Source organism: Dermacentor variabilis, chromosome 2 (genome assembly GCF_050947875.1).
Source record: "Dermacentor variabilis isolate Ectoservices chromosome 2, ASM5094787v1, whole genome shotgun sequence".
NCBI lineage: Eukaryota > Metazoa > Arthropoda > Arachnida > Ixodida > Ixodidae > Dermacentor > Dermacentor variabilis.
The window spans coordinates 108,349,355-108,370,528 of record NC_134569.1 but is presented as its reverse complement, the minus strand read 5'-3'; the positions used below and the strand labels follow the sequence as shown (position 1 = coordinate 108,370,528).

Sequence of the window (21,174 nt, the reverse complement as noted above, 5' to 3'; positions counted from 1 at the left end):
TCCGTTTCTACAATTGAATTCCTGAAGAAACGGGGTATCTGCATGCTGCGTTGTCAGGCGAGAATAATGGCGGCATCTCTCAACAAATATTAGTGTGTGTGTGTGAAAACTTTCATTGAAATAAGATTCGCAGGCTCGCCTTTTTAAGCCAAGGAGGGCCGCTCCCACATTGGCACTGTCAGGCGAAGCCCTTCAGCAACATCATGGGCCCTCTGGGCGGCCCTCAGTTAGTCTTGAAACAATGGGCTTTAAATTCTTTCCACACTGTTCATTCTTTAACAAGGTTGAGGAGAATCACGGGACATCCCGCCAGCATATGTCTGATTCCAATGATGCATTACAATCGTTGCGGTCCATCTTAATCTTCCTCTATGGATATATTTTATTAATGTGGCACGGCGTGGGATACGTACCTGTTTGCAATAAGAGCAGTGAGACTGCCTGAGCCCTGTTCAGTTTCGAATGTGGCAATGGGAATCGCTTTCGTCCCAGATAATAATGTTTGGTAATGTCATTGTAAGTTACTAAATGATCTCTGTATTCCCTGGCTTGATGGTTAACGGTTCGGTTGTGGCTGTCACGGCTAGCGAGTCCTCGTGCCAAATCATGAGCAACCTCATTGACGTTTACGCGAGTCCCGCCCACTTTCCCCATATGCGTAGGAAACCATCGGATTTCAGTTCTCATAGTCCCAATGGTTTCAAAAAGTTTAGCTGAAATTCCAGCTACGTAGCCCTTATCAAAACCCTCTATAGCGGCTTTTGAATCACTGTAAATCCATGCATACTTATTACCCCTGATGGCTAGAGCAATTGCCGCTTGTTCGGCCATGCACCATGGGGTTCGTGGTAAAAATAGTGATAGCGTTTTGCACCTTCCCTTGAGAATTTGATACAATGGCCGTATATGCTTCTTTACTCTTCACCCAAGCAGAATCAACTATAGCTGCCAGTTGGTTCTGCTGTTCTATTTCCTGCAAGAGGGCTTCAGCTCTTGCCTTTCTCCTTTTGACATTATATTATAAATGCACGTTTCTAGAGGGAGGGTCGATTCTGATCTTATTCTTAACTACAGTCCTTAATTCTACTTCAGCCTCTATTGGGCTCCTTGATCTATATAGACAACTTAGTGCCTGAAAAGAAGATTGGCACGTCCTCTGCAATTACTGAAGTCCCTGTCATTGCACGTGGTACTCAAAGACATAGGTAAAATTCTGGCTAGATAGAAGGCAATAATAACACCATCCGAGGAGCGGGATAGATTCTAAAGAACCGGGGCGGGATACGCTAATCTTTGCCCTATGGCTACACAGTGTACGCTGTTACGGTTGGCGTCTGGCACCACGTGCAGAAAGGAATTTCACCCGACCTTCGTCGAAATGAGGCGTGACTTCTGCTACTGTTGGCGTCCCGCACCTCGAGCAGAAAGGACTTTCTCTCACCCGACCTTCTTCGTCGAAATGAGGCGCGACTTCTGCCACGGTTGGCATCCCGCACCTCGTGCAGAAAGGACTTTCTCTCACCCGACCTTCTTCGTCAAAATGAGGCGTGACTTCTCTTGACACGGTTGGCGTCCCGCACCTCGTGCAGAGAGGACTTTCTCTCATCCGACCTTCACCCACCATGCCTCGTCGGAATGAAGCGTGACTTCCTAAATTTGCCATGACCATTTCGAGTGTCTGGCGGAAGCCCCGCAGTGTTTACAGGCCTCTTTTGTGTGTGTGTGCGCGCGACTTTAGAGGGACCCTTTCCTCGAACGGTCAAACTCTACAGAACTTCCACGAACCAGCAACGCACAAAAGAGACGGACAAGCGTCTACAATTCCAGGAGGCGGACGGCCTCTTCCTTGCAGCAGGCTCGGGATAACCAGAGAAGGAGGGGCCCTCTTTCTGTGCCGGTCACATGACATCGACGGAAGCAGGATCCCTCCAACGATTGTAGAGAGCTTATTTAAGGGGCTCCGAAATGTACTTTAGAACACTTCATTCTCTTATCATCTTACATCAACCTTTCAATAAACCGTGCAAGTTTCGCACTAGAAATCGTCTCGTCCCTTCCCGGTCGCCATTGTCTACCGGATGCCTGCAGCCCGCCGACAACACCACGCTGCCCAATAGTAACGTCGGTCGAGCTTCAATAGGCAGGCGTCGCTATAACTCGGCAGCAGTACGATACGCTACCCTGGAGTACGCAACAACGCGAAGCAATTACGATGTTGAGCAGCCTCGCAGAACATTTATCACTACGGTAATGTTCTGTTCCACGTATTTAATTTCGCTTCCCATGTTAGTCCTCCATCAATGACAACACTGAAGAACTTAGGTTGCCGTACATAATTCAGAGGTTTCCAATATATTATTAGACTAGACTACGTCATTAGTTTTCTTGTGAATGGACGAACAGTGGTTTTTTTCTTGTGAGAGAGTCATGCCTCGACTGGATTCAAATTGCATTGATGTCATCTGGGCCTTATTGCAGATTCTGCTGCATGAAATGGATGTTTGTTCTCCAGATCCATATGCACAAGTTATCTGAGTAGCTCAGTGAGGCACGTAAGGCATTAGGCAACTGGGACGCAATACAGTTAAATAGAAAATGACTCAACATACTGCCTTGCAGAGCACCCGTGTGCCACCTTGCGCTCCTTGCTCTTTCCGTCAACTGCATTGATGAATACTGTTCTTTCTGAGAAAATCTGCGATACAGCGCAGAGCCCGGCCAGAAATGCCTTATACCCTAAGCAGGCCGTGTAAAACACAGATGTGACTTGCTGTATCAAAAGCCCCGCTCAATGTCGAGAAAGACGGCAACAGTAATTTTTTTTCCCCACAATGTCGTTGGTGCACATATAGTGCACCGTCAAAAGCAAAATAGAGTATTATAGATGTTCATTCAAAAAAATAAAAAATAAACACTGCTGGAGACAACAGCTGTCTCCATTTTCAGCGATACGAGACAGCCGTCGCAGAGACGCGCGGTGTACCCGTGTATTCCGCGAGATAGTGCAGCGACGACGGCATTCCATTTCCGTCCGCGAAGGTCCTTTACTCACACATGCTGCACGGCTCGTTTTAACTGTCCCGAATGTGCGCGTCGGCTACGCACACAGTCGACATTACATTAAAGAGCATTCTCTCGTAGAGTATAAGAAGATACACGACATTTCGTGGCAGTTATAACGCGTGCCATTTCTCTTAGTCAAGGGCACCCTGCGAACTTTCCTGCGCGACTAATTAACTGGCGATTCCGCGGGGCAAATTTCTTATCGCGTGCACCGCGCTGCGAAAACCAACGTGTATATATATATATATATATATATATATATATATATATATATATATATGTGTGTGTGTGTGTGTGTGTGTGTGTGTGTGTGTATGTATAAACACACAAAACACTTGGTGCAGAAGTCTGCGCGCACATTTGCTTGCATCGCCGTGTCTGCTTGCTCTTCAGAAGGTCAAACAACAAAGTGTCATCACCATCAAAACGGTAGATTCGACTTGTACGTGTACGCTTTAGTAGGTAAACATGTATCTTTTCTCATCTTTTCTCTAACTACCCCCCCCCTCCCCCCAAAAAAAGCGGGTTCTTCAAATGGTCGGTACTACGGTACTATACCATGGCTGCATTACGCAAAGTTCGTGGCCTGAGTTTTATCTGCGTTTTCTTGAGTATCTCATAAAACTAAATTAAAAAATTATAATTAAAGACACATTTAGAAAATGTTCAACGCCGAGCTATGCGCTTCCTATATATGCTCTACGTACCGTCGGTTAGATTCACTTACAAATGCTTCAGTCCTGCTAATTGGAAAGAAGGCAAAAGAATCGGCTCAACGCCTCATTTCGGATGCTGCATGGATGACTTGAAATTCATGATGATGTGTATGTAACGCTGCCTGGGAAACGAAGCGCACGTTTTAATCACAATTATGTTTTACAGTCATACTTTGCTCGAAGTGGTGTGCGTCGCTGTTCATTTTTTTTCCCAACCGTTACTGAACTGTAGAATGCGTTGCCGCGCTTTGTTGTTAATTCAAGCGACGTTTGTCCGTTCGAGTGAGCCTTAGATACGTATTTAAAGGATCACGCTGCCTCTTGATGTACGTACTTTGTTTGCCTGGTATGTGTGTGTGTTTTTTACCCTACCTGTAAGAAACCTCAACAGGGGCCGGACAGCATGAATAAATACATATTTTTCCCAAAGTCGATCTCTATAAAATGACGCACGTTCACATAAAAGGATCGCACACGTATAACGAGATGCCGCATTTCGATGAGGGCGAAAAAAAAAAAAAGTTTGTCTCCTTAGAGTTAGGAGCACGTTACGGAAACCCGGGTGGTTAAAACTGATCAGCATATATATATAGTCATCCCACTGCGACGCGCCTCGTAATCATATAGTGGCTTTGGCAACGTAGAACCCCAGAATTTAATCAATTTAACTAATTTAATTAAATCATTTTAATGTAATAAATTAATTTATTTAATATAAGGAGGCGACACTTGGCAAGTATGAATGTCGGGAAGCAGTTATAATAGAAAATTTAAGTTTGTTACTGAACTTGGTCTCGAGACACTATAGACAAGCCAACGTCACGCACATTATCGCAACCTCGTGACACAGCTAGAGCAAAACATGCTGACGTTGTGTCGCAATAAGGCTATAGATATGACGGCTTTGCTGATAAAAAAGAAAAGAAGAAGAAGAAGAAGAAGAAAAAGAAGAAGAAAGAAAGAAAGGAAGAAAGAAAGTTAACGATAGCGCTGCGCGCATATTGCTTCTCACTGCGCTTGCACGTGACAGTCGCACTTATCGCTCGAACGGGGCGAAGCAGTGCCTCATGGCGTCACGGCGCATGCACATATATTGGGCACAGAAAGCGGAATTGGTTCGCGTGGCGTAATACATTATTTAGGGCGCTGTGGCGATTTCCAGCATTAAAGTGAATAGTTTTCTTCGGCTCTTTCGACCGTCTTCGTCGTCAGAGGTCTCGGACTTTCATTGTCGACGAAAAGGGCGCGTTCGCTGCCGAATGCCAGCTGTTCGAGCTCATTGAGAGGCGCACGCTGTCTGCGTTTACCAACAGATGTGCTGGTTAACGGTTTTGTCCTCTGCAGGAATTAATCAGTGAAACAACATCGTCATGATTAGCTTATCTTTGCGTCCCCTGCAGGACGAAGCCCTCTTCCGGCGATCTCCATTTGCCCATATATCTTGCACCAGCTGATTCTGTTAAAGGCATATGCCTTTAACAGATCGAATCAGCTGATGATGATGAAATAATGAAGTAATGATGGTTATTGCTGCGGAACAGTTATACAACTATTCCACAGCAATAACCATCATTGTTTCTTTCAGTCACTCGCTTTATCTGAAGAATAGCAATGTTTATTGGACCGTTTGGTGGCATCGTTGAATCGGGAACAAACAGTTCAAAGAGACGGGACTAAGATGAGAAAGCTTATCGCCCCATGTATGTTTATTTTTTCCTTATCTTCACCTTGTCTTTCGATCTGTTCGTTTCTGAACATTCATCTAAACCAGTGCGCCGACTAATTTCCCGTCATGTACGCTATGTGCGTCATCATAGCGCTGCTTCCAGGAAATCAGCAGACTGCATGCGTCAGAAAAAGGAAACGCGCAATTTATTCATGACTATTGTAGTCCGGGAAAATGAAACCCTAAGAGGCGCGGCATTTTACGAATGATACAGAAGCATAAAGAAAACTAATTTATAGTTGTAATCTTGATTTTCAATGTGTTGCCTAGCTCAAACTGCGGAGGCAATTGGCCGGAGAACACCTACAACTGCTGATACAGCAAAACAAGCTGCGGCGCGCCTTGAGGCAATCTCCAGGAACTCTAATTAAATTTCTGCTAGATCAAAAGAAAGAAACATCGAGGTCTACCATTTCCATGTTCGCTATTGACGCAGACCGTTTAGATATGTGATTAAAGACACACCGTTGCTAATCTCTCTCTCGCTCGCTCTATTTTTTTTTTTTTAAATGCACGCCGCCTATCCTTTTCACAACAAATTTGCGTTTCGAGATTGATTTTACGAACAGGCTAGTAAACGTGAAAGCTTGCAAGCAAGTCAGTAAACATGTGAGTGAGCCAATCGAGCGAGCCCAAGTCGCCTTTCTCCTTTCAGGGCTAATCCTACACGCACCCGCCAATACCCAAGACAGTGGTATAGAACGACAGAAAGCTGAGCTAGTTGGTAAGTATTCATTACGCAAAATAGAAGTGAGGCGTGCAGACAGGACACAAGAGTAGAGAAGTGGACAACGGCGTTCGTGTTGTCCACTTCTCTACTCTTGTGTCCTGTCTGCACGCCTCACTTCTATTTTGCACAGTGGTATAGCGCGGCCACCGAGATAGCCTAAACTCGTAGAGAGCCGCAGGCGTAATGCGACACGAGTGGATTAGACTCCCATCAGAGGCAAGTCATCTTTTCGTCTATGTGCTGACTTTTGTTTCCCTTTACCTTACTGTTTCTTCACTTCAACCGAGCAAAGCAATTTCTCCTATGCTTACTCTGTACTCGTCGTCTAATTCTTCGTTTGGCTGCGATGCTCTCTTTGCTAACAGACACTGCTGTTCGAGTTTTGTTCGAGATCCGCTGATTAGCAGGTTGATAAAGAGAATATCTCGTTGGACCAAAGCGGCTAAGAGTTATACTGGGGCGAATACGACACAGCGGCGAAAGACAGCTACAACTGGCCGTCAGCAGCGTGTATATACGCGGACCACGCAAGTACAGGAATTAGGAAAATGAGACATCCACCCAATCGTAACAATTTCTACGAAGGAAACCCACACGGGTTCCTCGAAAGAAAAGCCTCGCAGTTGAAGAAAAATTCGTCCTGGCGAGGCTTTTCTTTCGAGGAACCCGTGTGGGTTTCCTTCGTAGTAATTGTTACGATTGGGTGGATGTCTCATTTTCCTAATCATTTACTTCTCTCCACCTTGCGGGTTTCCGCAGAATTATTACGTCGCACGTACAGGAACTGCGCGCGGTTTTAAAGAAACTTCGAGACACTGTTGGGTGCAGAAAACGAAGCCTGGAAGCTTTTTTTTTTTTAACCGCGTTGTTATTACGCGTGCAGATACTGCGGCGCGACTCAACTGCGCCACGTTCTGTAACCCTGCTCGAGGCGCAATCGTAATGGACGCGACCACACCTGTCGTAAACGTTCGCCACGCCGCGTCTGAGCTGACCTGGCATGCAGCGTTCTCGAGGTACGATGATGTTTCCCTTCAACCCTGTGCGCTGCACTGTGGCGTAAAGCAAACCGGCTTCCCCCCCCCCCCTTTTTTTTTTTCGGTTGGCGCGCATGCACGGCGCTTTCCCCATTTATTTATTTCCCCATTTATTTCCCCATCTTTATTTCTCTCTCTCTCTCTCTCTTTATCGCGGGCTGGCTGGGAGGCTCGTGAGCCGCGATGAGACTTTTCTTGACGCTGCTCCGAAACACATTGGCAGTTTTCTTCAATTACACGAAGATGACCCGAGTTTCTTTCCGCGGTGTTGTGGATACTTCGTGTTTGTTGCGTTGTTGCACGAAAGCGATCGACCTCGTCGGAACGGGGAAAAAGCGTTGTGAAAGTGGCACTATAATGTAAACTTCACCCGCCGCTGCGCAGATCCAAGCAGTGATCGCACACCGTAGCTATCTACGAAGCGGGTTTTTTTTTTTTGTTTGTTCAAGGTTGCGCGGTCCTTTTGTTTTTATGTACCGTGTTTCAACTCGATATAACGGTGTCCGTGGCGTGCAATTTAACATCACCCTGTGTGGTGTGTCACTATTTCCAGTTTCCACTACAGAAGACACGCATGCACTGCACATATATACCACAGAAAAAAAAAAGTAAACAAACATTGCGTAAGTTGTTTCGCGCAAGAGCGCGCGCGATAGAATCTGCCAAGGCGCCCAATTTAGGATGCAGTCGACATAAGAAAGAAAAAAAAAAAGAAAATTGGACCTTGGATTTGGCTGGATGCGAAGACTCGAGAGGCTACCGAGTACTGCGTAGATTGATTTGTGGACTCATGGGATCTGAAAAGTGGAAGTATATACGGGTCAATTTGTCGTTCTTTGTACAGAAGTATACAGTAAAGAGCAAAATAATAATTAGATGCCCTGTATTAGCAAAATAATAAAAGCGCTTTTGCAACACACACACACACACACACACACACACACACACACACGCACACTTGCCGTTAGATGAGGATTGGCAAGCCAGAAACGACGCAACACCGAAAGACCGATGGCGACGCAAACTGGTCCCCCACCAACTGTACCGCGCCGCAACAGCGTTACATTTCTCGAAATAGTACACAGGCAAAATAAAGGAAGACGTAGTATAGTTGTAGGTCTTGCGTGCGCAAAGTTACGGGACGCAGATCGCCGAGCTTATACAAAAGAACGCAACAAGGTGCACAAACGAAGCCCAAAGGAGAGAGAGAGAGAGAGAGAGAGAGAGAGAGAGAGAACCCTTTAATGAGAGGCAGAGATTTTCGCCGGCGTATAGTCATCGCTGACATGCTACTCTGCGTGGGGAAGTGAATTGGAAAGAGAAAGGAGTGCAAAAGAATGCAGCCCATTTGCGTACACGCAAAATCTAAAACTGCATACAGTGACCGCAGGCAACTTCACAGGTTTTAGCTTAGTGCCCTGCATTTCAAATTAGCATAGTACGGGTAAACATAATGGCCGCAGGAAACATGGCAAGAGGCGTTTGGGATGTCGTCGAATGAAGATTAGCACGTGGCTTCAGGATGGTGGAATCCTATGCGCCTATTGCAGACAGCAACGAGTTCGAATTAAAACGTATTTAATGACAATAAAATTGTGTACGAACTCGCGTCGTACGCTGGAGCTCAATGACACGTAAGTTCACGGCACCGTATAGCAGTTTCAAAGGAGAATTCGCTAACCATCATCATCACGACCGCAAACTGCGGGCGACAGTTTTTGGGAGTCCACGAGCTTTGCAGGGCAGCCAACCTACACAAGTGTGTGTGAAAAAAAATAAAAAGGTACATTGACCATAATTCAATACAGAAAACGCGTAGGTACACATTGGCGTACGGATGAGGTAATTTACACCAACTGTTACTTCTAGTTTCTAGTTTACGTTTTTTTTATTAACAGAAGGAAGAAAGGAACGTGCAAGAGCGCTAATCAAGCCACCGCATTTGATGCATTTCCAGGAAAAAAAAAAATACTCGGATCAGAGGTCAACAGCAACGGAAAAACACTTTTGTTGTCTTTTCTTATCCCAGTATTTCCGCGTTTCCCCTTCTTAAGCGTCAGAAGTGCACCAAATGTCAAAAAAAAAAGAAGACTATCCCAGCTCTCTGCCATATGTTCCACTCCACAAAAAAAAAAAAAGAAAGAAAGGAAAAAAGAACGCGCTTTCGAACTGATCGAAAACATCTTTCGTGTATGGACCCGGCACGTAGTTTCTCGCCGGAACAAAAGAAGAACGATTTCACGGAATCGTACAAATGTTCTGCAAAGCGACAAGCGAGCCGAAGGAGCGTTTTTTTTTTTTTTTTTCCTCCTCCCGGGGTGGTTTGCGTGCGCGCGCGAGCAGGGCACGTCATCATTGAAGGCAGCCAGCCCACTTGTGCGTCAACGCGCGCCTTGGGTTCTGCGGCGCGAGACCTTTCGGTGCACCCCGTCGCGTTCGACCGCGGCGCGGCTTTGCCGTTTTCGAGCCACGCTCTCTGTTTCCGTCGAACCACAGATACAGCTCGCATAAGAAAGCCATATGTCGCGCACGCTATTCCTTTTTTTTTTTTTTCTCCCCACGTGGATCGTGCGTGCATTCGCCATATCACTATTATACTATATTCTAGACGAAAGGTGCGTTTTCAACATCTGTTCGCGCACGTATTATGCCGGCGCAGCTAACGTTAGTCAAGCTGTTCTAAGAAGAAAAAAAATAGACGTAGAGATCACCGTGCAAGATACAATTATAAGAACTGCGTTTTTCGGTCGTTAGAGGTCTGACGACCCAACACGATATGTCTAGAAATCGTATCTTGCAATTTGTTTTTAAATATTCTTTTTTTTTTGTTAAACAGTTTGGTTCAAGTTAGCTGGGACACCCTATATACTGACGCGGTCTTCTAATGAAAGAAACTTTTTGTCATTTTATCCAGTGAATTACTTGGAGAACGTAGCACGAGGATTCGCTACTTCAAGAATTCTTTAACAGCGTCACTTTGGTACGTTCGTCCGTAATAACTGTATGTGAATGCAACAACTGCGCGCGAGAAAGCTTCCTATTGATAACTCTGAAGCCACTCACGAACTGACACAGCAATATGCAAATGTGTTTGTCTTATAGAACTACTTTTATGTTCACGTGCGGCCATATGCTTTGAGTTTTGATTTTCTGGAGGAAGGGAGGTAGAGGCTGCTTTTCGACCTCCAAGTCTTTGCGAGTTATATATATATATATATATATATATATATATATATATATATATATATAGAGAGAGAGAGAGAGAGAGAGAGAGAGAAAGACTGGGTGTGCGTGCAATGAATGAATGATTATTTCCATTTTATTATTCACAAATAAACACTTCTCGGACCTGTAGCCGAAGGTTAGTTGAAGATCTGATAAATAAATATAAAGGAACTCCTAGCACAGCAAGGAATAAAGAAAGAGCAATAGTAATTGCATATGTAACGTTGTTGATTGTAAATTCACAAGTCAATAAAAGATAAGTCAATAGAACAAAAAGTAGCATACATCAGAGTACGAAAGAACAATGTAAGTGGCACAATTCAAATACAGGAGAATAGTTATCTCAATTACGTTCTGCACTATAACGTGAGTGTCTTACGTATCCCACAAAAAAATACGAAACAGTTATCGATTAGTACTGAACTGGTTGATAGAACATAATTTTTGAATTACAATACGTGCATAATGATCAAAACCAGAGCAATATGAAAATTATGCATAATAGAACAACGCAATCGCGTCACACTAATTACATGAAATAAGCAGCAAATAGTCTGCAAGATATAATTGTTTTCCTTTTTCTTTTCTACATATCTATCAAGGAATCTATGATTACTCTGTCTTTAACAAAGAAAGAAAGTATTGTTTCAGGGCGTCGCCGCTGCTGGGTGGCGGCTCTCAAAAGTTCAGAGTTGGCAGACCAGCTCTGGGCCGTCCGGCAAGCCGAAGATCCCGCCCGAGTCCGAGCCGCCACCGGAGGCCGCCACGACGAAACTGCCGGACCATTTATTAACAAAGTTTCTTCTCTCTCTCTCTCCCTCGGGGCGTTAGGAAAGCTCGAGGAATTACCGATTCCCGCTGGAAGTTTGTTCCAAGTTCAAATGCCTGTGAACTGTAGCATGCGCTCTCCGTATACATTGCGACATGGTGCTAGGTTAAAATGACCTGCAGTTACATTTCTTGTACAACGTGATGACGAGTAAAATATGGATGAATTGAATGGGTGGTTGAATCTAAGAATCCTATAAGCAAACAATGAAATGCTCCGCTGACGTAAGTAGTCGAATGGTAATATTTGATATTGGTGGAATAAGCTACCTCCAGGACTAACCCGCCAGAACTTCAAAGTGCACTGCAGTCTGCAGACAAGGACTCACAACTATGGGCCGTCCAGCAGGCCCGGGGTGCGCTCGAAAAGCGCAAGCCTCATGACCCACTACAAACGGGCCCAACTGGGGTAGTGCAGAGTAGAGTGTAACCCCGGGTCGACGCTTGGCCAGCGTCACGACTCGTTAAATCGTCGTTTGCCGGCACTTTATTAAAGTTATTCCTATCCTATACTATGGGGCCGTGTGATCGTAATACTTAGAATGAGACAATTCTAATTGCGCGTTTTTGGAGCTTGATAATCGGATTTAATATTGTTTTATACGCCCGTCCCCACGAGTCGATACAATACCTCAAGTGACTTTCTATGAAAGCGAAATACATCAGTCGCAAAACTGAGATGTCAAAGTACTCGCGGGCTGAAGTTAGGCCGTAGCAACCAGATGCCAATTTAGAGCTGACGCTGTTTATATGATCTTCCCATCGGAGGTGTTTATCGAAAATTATTCGATGTTGTTTGTAAGAACTTCTCTGTTCCAATAAAATGGTATTTATATGTATTTTTAAAGGTGTAGTATCTACTATTTTGAAGCGTGACTGAGAAACGATATATTTTGTTTTCTTTGTGTTAATTGTTAACTTGCTCCCTAAAGGTTGGTCCGAAATTCTCTTTATCTATAGATTTACCTTATTATTAAGTTCTGCAATATTATCCGCAGTTACTATAATGCATGCATCATCTGCGTACACCAATATTTCTACAGAGTCAATTATTTGTTGCAGGTAATTTATATACAAGGAAAAAAGAAGGACCTAATACGGAGCCCCGTGGGACTCCAGTAACGATGTATTGTTTTGAAGAAGTTATGTTATTGATTGTCACGACCTGAGCTCGATCTTTCATAAAACTTGATAAGAAGTTGAAAACTTTGCCTAGAAACACCCAATCTTTTAGTTTGTCCAATAATATGCAATGATTCACTGTATCGAATGCTTTCTTTAAATCTGAAAAGACGACAGATACTAGTTTACTTATAGCTGTAAAGCTATAGTTATCTTTTGTAATAACGTGATGACTGCAGTAGCTGTAGAGAAACGAGGTCTAAAGCAGTGTTGCCGATGGCAAAGCACACTGTACTTATCAAGACATCTTTTTCATCTGCTTCGATATATATATTTCTTTTCAAAAACAGTACTGATTATGCTTAAAAGCGAGATTGGCCTACAATTTGAAGGGTCAGACGGATCACCTTATTTATGGATTGGAATGACTTGTGCAGGTTTTAGGGAATTTGGATACTTTGTTTGTGTAATAGAATGATCGAACACGCAACACAAACCTGGGCCTAGGATATCAACATTTTCCTTAAGCCATCAGTACAGAAATGCCGTCGGACCCTGACGCTTTATTGCTAGGTGTATTTAATATGTTTGAAACTGTGTCATTAAGTTCTATCTCACCTAGGATAAATGAATTTACCCCTTCATTTGGAGCGGGAAGAGCTGTGGTAGCTGAGCGGATAGTGCTGGATCCACAGTCGCAAAATTCGTGTTGAAGTGTTCAACAGTGTCTGTATCGACAGAGGGAGGATGAACGCACTTTTTAGTCCTTGCATCCGTAGCCTCATTTACCATTCGCCACAGTTGTTTCGAATGACCGGCAACTTGACTGATACGTTGCGAATTAAGATATCTCTTTCGGACCCTCGTCATGGACACCGGTTCGTTGCGAAATGTCCTCTACTGACCTAAGTAGTAAGCATTACTCCTATTGTGCCTCCATTTGTTATGCCAGTATTGTTTTGTTCTAAATATTTCCAAAATTTGTGCCGTCAGAACTTCGAGTAAGAACTTCGCGTATATGTACTGCTGCATTCAGTTATCAAATTGATAATTAAGTTGAATAAGCTGGAAAATGCTGTGTGCATTATCATTGTAAATTTGCTCAAAGTCGCCCTCCATGATTTCATCTCTAAACTTCTTATAATCTAATCTAGTTATAGGCCTCCCATCATCTTTGTTTTTCAGACTTTGGCTGTTAAACGCCGTGAAAATGGGCAAATGGTCTGAAAGAGGTAGACTGTACACTTCACTAATTCCAGACTCGATATTCCTCACTGCATGATCAATTAGAGTAACCGTACTGCTTGTCACACGTGTCGGTTGACACATTAAATTTCGGAAATTGAACGATTTAAGGAAGTAAGAATAATCATTGTGTATTGGATTAAGTACATAAATATCCCAGTCACCAATGATTACAAGCTGCGTAGCTTGGTAGTTTCGTAAGCAAGGTAAAACTGTTTCCATTTTATCGACAAAACTGCCAAGGGTCGCGTTGGGAGGCCGTTGCGCCTACAATACAACCAGTTTCTGTTTTCGCGAACAGCAGTTCAATATCGCTGGATGAAAATGTAATCACGGGCAGTATTTTAAAACAGAGATTGCTTTTAACAAAAAGGGCGACACCGCCCCCTCGGTAACGCGACACACGCGGACGGGATATTAATCTGTAACCTGGCACATCTACGATTTCATCGTTCAGAAGCCAAGTTTCAATGACGTCATACCAGAAATTTTGCACCGATAAGAATGAGGTCAACAGGTTTACGTTTTTCTCTTAAACTGAGGATTTGCAACGAAAAATGATCGCATTGTTATTCAAATTAAAAGGTCATGAATTTCCTTTGTTGGTGTAAGCCATTTTGTTTGAAAGAATACATCCGTCAGGCAACTCAAATATATGGAATCGCATTATATGGGCTAAATCTTCTTCACTTGTAAGACTGATGACCCTAGAATTATCTGTCTTCCGCATAAGTACTTTGCCATCCGATACCCAGGCGAATTTCCACTTTTGCTCTCGCTTCACTTGGATGACCTTGGCGAGTAGCGCCTTATATTCAGGGCGTAGGTGTTCATTCACGTACAGCAGCTGAGCTTTTTCTGAGCCAAGCATGGCAGTTGGTCGTTCTTTTTTTTTTTTTCTTGCGGCTTGCACGATCACGTCGTGCTTTCGGCGTGAATTAAACCTAACAATGACATTGGTTGGCCCATCACCCTTGTACGCACACGGCATCAATATTTCCATCAGCAAGATCAACATTCAAGAATTTTTGCAATCTTTTGCATAGTTTCGTCAAGAACCTCATTTTCAGTGCAGGGGATGCCTTTTAATTCAAGATTGTTTCTGCGTCTGTATCGCTTCAATTCAGTCAGTTGCCGTCGCGTTTCTTTAAGTCCTTTGTCCAGCCGCTTGTTTTCCGCTTGACAGATCACGTTTTGTTTCTGCACCTGAGAAAGCTCTTGTCGAAGGTTAACACTTTCTTGATTGAGCTCTTCAAAAGTGCCCGTTGAGGCTGCAACTGGCTTGAGCTCTGCTTTTATGCCGTTTGTTGGACCGGTCAATATTTTTCATTTCTGCTTTTACTTCTGACAGAACTTCCGCAAATCTCACGATCATTTCAACCATAGTCAACCTCCTTTATAGATCCAGGTGGTTTGTCTCCAATAAACTTAGTGAATTCTACAAGAGCGCCACTCTTTCTGCTTTCCATGATGCAAAGCAAAATAACAATACATCAACGAAAAGTGCACATCAAATAATGGCGCGATACGGCAATAAAGAGCAGTTCAGCAGCCGCAATATACTAGAGACAGTAAAAAAATGGACGTTGACCCACCTGCAGCGATGAAAAAACGATGTTTTTTTGCACGTCGTGCTGTTGACACGGCTGCCGAACCACTCTGATGAATCGCCGGGAAACCGTGCTACTTATAAGGATGCGCAGAAGGCCCTGCCACGCCGGATGCGGCCCGATAATGAACGACAGTTGACAGTAGTATACGCCTGCTCGCTGGTCTACTTGTCCGTCTCCGTCACCGCTTGTAACCACACCATGCTATAGTAGGATACAACTTAAAAAAAAAAAACAGCAGTTGGCAACCAAGGCACACGGACCACGCCATGTTACTCCGCCAGCCAATCACAATAGCAGACAAAATGGTCGTCATGCGACCATTTCAATATGGCGTCGTACTTGATACACCGGGAGCTTCTGCAGTCCTTGAAGAGTCTTTTCATCGGCGGAAGCTATGAGGTGTGCAACAGACATGGACAAAGTGTGTGGAGCCTGAGTCTTTCACTCTTCAAAAGTCCGCGGTGCAGTTCATTTCACTGCTGATCCCGTTTTACTCATGAAACTTCACTGCCAACTGATGTGAAACTTGGCAATAGTTGCAGCGGAGCAAGCGATTTATTTCAGTTCAATAAAGAATTAGGCTTCCACCGTTCCACTTTAACAGACGCGTGAAAACGTATAAAATTACGTGGTAATAATTATATTTGTGTGGTTACCGCCTTATTTAGGTAACCGGCAAAGTTTGAAGTAAGAACTATTTTCAGCCTCGCGGTGGAACAGTGGCTGGCGGTTATGAGGGCGTGGGCGGGGCTTCACTGCAGACTTGAGTTGTATCCGACTATAGGAAAGCCTGCAGCGATGAAAAAACGGTAGTTTTAGCCCGTCGTGCTGTTGACACGGTTACTGAACCACTACATACATACATATATATATATATATATATATATATATATATATATATATATATATATATATATAAATGACGCTCGTACGAAAACGTCTTTATTTTCTCAACGTTTCGACCGTAGTCCAGCCTTCAAATTAAATTTTAAAAATTTAAATTTTTTCTCTTACCAAAACCGCGATCGAACTTTAAAGGGCAACTCCGGCGATTTTTCGATGGCCACTGAACTTAATAAAATTTTGAATATACGTTCTCTTTTACACTCTGATTATCTATGCCAAACAATATAGCTGCAAGTCATTTAGTTTTCTTGAAAATGAATTTTTAAGATTTGTTGCGTTCCCAACGCATGTGCTTTTTACTGGCCACCCTGTGTTTGTGACGTCAGAGACTATACCGCAACTGACGCTGAAATCATCGCTGAAATCGCCGCTGTCTAGTTCGGAAAATCTGCAAAAGCTCCCTGTGTCGTCAGGAGACATAATCAGCTTCGCTTCTTTGGCGTTAGCGCCACGTGTACTGCGTGTTTAGAACGCTTTCTACGTGTTTACACTATGATTGTGTAGGGTCTGACGTCATCGACTGATCGTGACGTCAAACGAAGCAGCTGCTCGTTTCGGTATCTCCTTTATTGGTTATTTAAAATGATTGATGAATTTCTGAGCAAATTGAACCACCCTACCGGTGACAGGACTCTCAATGCCATTTGAAAATTACAATATCCTAATATGCTTAAGCAACCGCCGGAGTCGCCTTTAAGGCACGCTGTACGCTGTAGTGGGGGACTCCGGATTTATCGTGACCATCTTTAGATCTGCTTTGAGAATCCATAAAGAAATGAAAAAAAAAGAATATGCAGTACCCCGAGCGGATTCGAACACTGCTACGAGAGTAGCAGTCGGAAGTTTTACCTCTCAGGCAAGCGCGGAAACATGCACGCTCGCAGTCCCGGAGGGAGGTGCATGCGCACAGGCGTCGGTCTCGACAATAGGGGTCCGCCGCTAGACGATGCGGAGTGCCGTTTCGCCACGTGCACGCGTGCCCCGCCAAACTTTGGGGGCGAGTGTACGTCTTAGTCCGCAATACTCTCGTCCTTCCTTCAAACAACAAAGAGCTTCCCCTAGAATTATGGTGGATATTTTCTTTGGCAATTTCCTGCTTTAAATTTGTGGTCCCAGTGCTCATTTTGCCTACATACCTATTTTCCACAGACCCTTCTGTTTCTTTAACCTTTCAGGGGCGCTACTCCGTCGCCATCTCGTAGTGGTCGCTTTTAAAGCGAAAATTTCTTTGACTTTTCCTTCCGCTACTGCTTTCTGGTACACCGCATCGGGGGTGGTTCAAAGGGAGCGCGGCAGAGAGTACAGGCGACCCGAGAAGCTCGTTTGGGCCTTTGCACCGCGTAGGATGCGCACAATGCCCTCTGGAGCTCCCTGGGCGTCGCCAAGTTAGCCTCTTGACAGCAGTAATTATCTGCGACTCCCCGCAAAAGCATTGCAGAAATTGCAGCGCTTACCTTTCTATATACTAACGTGCAAGTCCAGAGGGAAGCTAGATAAAATGGCACAGAGGAGGGTGGTGAGCAAGCACAGAATGGGTAAAACCAACGCAGTCGCTAAGCGAAATGACAGCCTTGCAGCTCTTAGCTCGCAGTTCGCATACAAGGGGGTGTGGAGGGGAAGGGGGAGGGATAGGAAAATGGTGACGTGGAAGCGGTTGCGGACACACTGGATAAATTTAAGTTCAGGGCATACGGTACGGTACGTTTCTGCTATTTCTGAAAAATAAACACTATGCAAATTTGTCAAGCGGACAACTTACGCAGGGCGTGCAGAACCAGAGCCGCTATAAAGGGCACCGTAGGGTCAAGGCGACACTACGGAAGCTGTCACACGTCAAATCGACATTTCTGTGCTTGCCGCGGTAGCTTTGCGGCTATGGCGCTGCTCGAGGTCGCGGTTTTGATCCCGACCGCGGTTGCCGCATTTCGACGGGGGAGAAATAACGTTAGTGCACTTAGATTTAGGGACACGTTAAAGAACACCACAGTGTCAAAATTAACCCGGAATCCATCACTACGGCGTGCTTCGTAATTTGATTGTGATTTTGGCATGTACAGCCCCAGAATTCAAATAAAGTTTAATACTTCTGTCACGGCGCAATGTGCCGCGTGAGGCAATTAATATGCTCAACCCTCTCAGCGGTTATGAAGTATGGCGTACAGCAATGCCTCAAGCAAACAATTTCCCCTTTATGTACTGTTTACTACGAAGACAAACAGCAGTGGTGCACGCATGGTAACGTTTAACATCAACTCACTACTCTCATGTTGGACTATAAGTTGAAGAAATTAAACATGCGCCGTCAACATCATCGAACGGAGGCACGATGAATGAAACAACCAAAGGCTTCCGCACCTGTTTTTTCGTCCTACAGTTCGTCGTCTACGTGGCGGGCGCGTCGGTGGTTTTCTTTAGGGACGACCTCCAACCCTTGGACAGAATTTGCGCTGCCACCGCTGTCATGGACTCACGCCTGCTGGCAACAGCTTGCGTGGACCTGACCGAGCGCATCGAACGCCCCCTGCAATGCCACCAGTGCACAACTGCGAAGTCAACGTCATCTACCCTGGAAAGGATAAAATCAAGCATCCAGCAGTATCTCTTCACTGGGCACGGAGGAATGAAACAACCGAAGGCTTACGCACTTAATTTTTTTTTTGTCCTACAGGTTAGTTACCTTTCCAAATTACCTTGTCACAGCTTCCGATCAGACGATCCTTTTCTTGTCGTGCTTCCGTGCCCTGAAGCAATTCGCGAATGTGCATTACACCTTCGGCGCCTTTTGCTTCTTGGAGGTAATATTGCAGGTAACAGTGCGCAGCTGTGAAATCAGCGTCATCTGCCCTGGAAAGGATAGAATCAAGCATCCAGCAGTATATCTTTAGTGGGCACGGAGGCACTGAATCGGTCGCTTTCCGTGCAGGTGCTGCTGGAGCACCGCCCCCATCGCCCGTCGGCCCATAAAGCGGTGAAGGCGCTTCTTGAGGACGACGCGTGCTTGTGTGAACATCTGTGACTATTAGTGCAATTACTATTAGACCACACGCGTCAGCGAACTCGCCGCTAATTTCCTTCTTTCCTTCCCTCCTCTCTCTACATGTCATCTTTGTGTTCCCATTTCCCCGGTGGAGAGTAGCCAACCGGATGTTATTCTGGTTAACCTCCCTGCCTTCTGCTTTTCTCTTTCCTTCCTTCCTTCCTTGGAGGTAACGTTGAACCCAATCCTGGTCCTATAACTAAACTTCAGGAGAAGCATAATTTAGTTTTTGACAGTGTGAAACGCATTGCATGTGAGTCTTCTGGAATCCATCAACCAAATTTTGCTCAATCATGCCGCCTTGAAGAAAGATTTCCAATCTACGACGAAAAGAGTGGGTGATCTTGAACACAATATCGAATCACTTTCGACACAGCATTCTTCTGCAAATTCGGAGAACATTTCTAAGGTGTAAACGATAATTGATGACTTCCAGGCTAAAGTGTCATATAGCGATTCCGAGGTCGTCCTCCCGCATGAGAAGGATCTTGCCAAAATTCCAGACAAGTTAGATGACTTGGAAAACTGCTCGCGCCGGTCCAACTTATTGTTTTACGATGTTACCAATACTGACGGTTCGGAGTCGTGGGAGGCTTCTAAGCGAATTGTTAAAGAACTTTGTTTCAACCATCTTGGCATATATGTTTCCTCTGTTGATAGGGCTCACCGCCTGGGCCGTCTTTCTTCGGATAAGAAGCGCCCGATCATCGTTACATTTTTTAACGAGAAAGAAGTCGAATCCATACTGCGCAAGGGGTACAAATTGAACAACACAACATTAAGCGTCGCACGGGACTTCTCGGAGGCCGTACGTGAGAAAAGGTGTAAATTGCTTCAATTTTTTAAGGGTTTAAGGAAGGACGGCGACCATGTTCGTCTCGTTTTCAATAAGTTGTTCATCAACAATGATGTTTGCGTGTGGGACACGGTATCTAACAGCACTACGCAACTGTCACGGCGTAACAGCACTTGACGCAACTCGAACGTTCACCCTCCTGTATTTTCATGTCAGTCATCTGGATCAGACGCATTGTCAGCTGATGCACATGACCACGAACGTAGTTTTTCTTTTCTTTAACGCCAGAAGTAACCCCAGAAAACGCAACACAAAACGCTCAGTCCAAACCTCGGTAGTTAAGGCCTCGCCGACCAAACCATCGCACGAAATAACTTTTGCAAACGTGAATACGCTCCGTATTATGAACAAATTAGATGTTTTAGAATCGCTACTTATCAGCCTTAAACCCGATTTGTTGTCTGTTACTGAAACTTGGCTAACAAGCGATATTGAATATGCTGAGCTAACACCCCCGAACTCACACTCACACGCAAGGATAGACAAACACGAGGCGGCGGTGTGGCCATCTTTAAGAAAAATAAAATCCCTCTCACATTACTACCTGGAAGACGTAGATGACGTAGAAGCACTATTCTGCAAATTACAGTTCACAACTCACATTATCGTTCTTGGGTGTGCGCACCGCGCTCCTTCATCGAGCCCTGATTGTATGGATGTACTGTACACGTATATGCGGCGTCACGCATCTGGTACCAGAGCTATTCTAGTGGGGAATTTTAACCTGCCATACTTTAACTGGGAATCGATGCAGTACAACAGCGACAGCTCACAAATCGTTTTCGATCTAGTGCTTTCCTTTACCTTTACGCAAATGGAGACGCAGCCTACACGCGGAAAGGGACATATATATCTCGAGTGTGCTTGATCTAATTTTTCTCACTGATAACTTCCCTATACGTAATTCAAAGATAGAAATACTGGAAGGCATATCGTATCATAAAGTAGTTTGCTGTGCAGTACCGATAGATGACAGTATAACGCCTACTCGCGCAGAAGAAACATTTCCAGATTTTAGCAAAGCTGAGGATGGTCACAATTCTTGACTTACTACGCATGACCCGCATCCA

General features: G+C 44.6%; 2 protein-coding genes across 2 annotated transcripts in view; both read right to left on the bottom strand.

Moving 5' to 3' along the window:
* Nucleotides 1–8,043, bottom strand: part of LOC142572493 (uncharacterized) — a 68,707-nt gene extending 60,664 nt beyond the window's left edge. The window contains exon 1 of the mRNA XM_075681654.1: nt 7,996–8,043. The gene's annotated coding sequence lies outside the window, so the exon portion shown is untranslated. The remainder of the gene's footprint in view (nt 1–7,995) is intronic.
* LOC142572491 (ovostatin-like) overlaps nt 1–21,174 on the bottom strand; it is a 289,668-nt gene that overhangs the window by 159,745 nt on the left and 108,749 nt on the right. The gene's annotated exons all lie outside the window — the stretch shown is intronic.